This window comes from Glycine max, chromosome 12 (genome assembly GCF_000004515.6).
Source record: "Glycine max cultivar Williams 82 chromosome 12, Glycine_max_v4.0, whole genome shotgun sequence".
Taxonomy (NCBI): Eukaryota; Viridiplantae; Streptophyta; class Magnoliopsida; order Fabales; family Fabaceae; genus Glycine; species Glycine max.
Window position 1 is genome coordinate 32421056 of NC_038248.2, and position 1005 is coordinate 32422060.

Genomic DNA, 1005 nt, shown 5'->3' on the forward strand with positions numbered 1-1005 from the left:
GGGCCAGCAGCATTTTGGAAGGAAGGAGCAGGCTGCTGTTGTTGTTGCTGAGGGCTGGACCATCTGAGGTTAGGGTGATTCCTCCATCCAGGGTTGTATCTATTGCTGGAGAGGTCATAATTGTTCTGCTGTGGTTGATTTTGCTGCTGAGGTTGAGGAGGTCTATTGTAAATATTTGCAGCATAAGCTTCAGGCTTCTCAATTGCTCCAGGTTGCTGCATGGAAGGGCAAAGGTCTGTATGGTGGTCAGCAGAGGAGCACAAACCACAGACCCTTGCAACAGGTACAAATTTCTTATTCAAGGCCAGCTGGGTTACCAAGTTAACCAATGCATCCAGTTTGCCTTCAAGCTTCTTAGTTTCAGATGATGCATATGGGTTTGTAGCTACCTCATGCACTCCTCTAATGACTATGGCATCATTTCTGGCGCTAAACTGCTGGGAGTTGGAAGCCATCTTCTCAATTAAATTTCTGGCTTCAGTAGGAGTCATGTCTCCAAGGGCTCCACCACTGGCAGCATCTATCATACTTCTCTCCATATTACTGAGTCCTTCATAAAAATATTGGAGAAGAAGCTGTTCTGAAATCTGATGGTGGGGGCAACTGGCACATAGTTTCTTAAATCTCTCCCAGTACTCATACAGGCTCTCTCCACTGAGTTGTCTAATACCTGAGATATCCTTCCTGATGGCTGTGGTCCTGGAAGCAGGGAAAAATTTCTCTAAGAATACTCTCTTAAGGTCATCCCAGCTCGTGATGGACCTTGGAGCAAGGTAATACAGCCAGTCCTTTGCCACTCCCTCTAATGAATGAGGAAAAGCCTTCAGAAATACGTGATCCTCTTGGACATCTGGGGGTTTCATCGTGGAGCAGACAATGTGAAATTCTTTCAAATGTTTGTGCGGGTCTTCACCTGCAAGGCCATGAAACTTTGGAAGCAAATGAATCAGTCCAGTTTTAAGAACATATGGGACATCCTCATCAGGGTATTGGATGCACAAGCTT

The 1005-nt window shown here is 45.7% G+C and overlaps 1 non-coding gene across 1 annotated transcript; it reads left to right on the forward strand.

The window, feature by feature from the left end:
- The first annotated feature begins 585 nt into the window (after positions 1-585).
- On the forward strand, positions 586-692 carry LOC113000954 (small nucleolar RNA R71). Its single transcript, XR_003266257.1, has one exon. It is a non-coding gene; the product is annotated as a small nucleolar RNA R71 (small nucleolar RNA).
- Positions 693-1005: the final 313 nt, after the last annotated feature.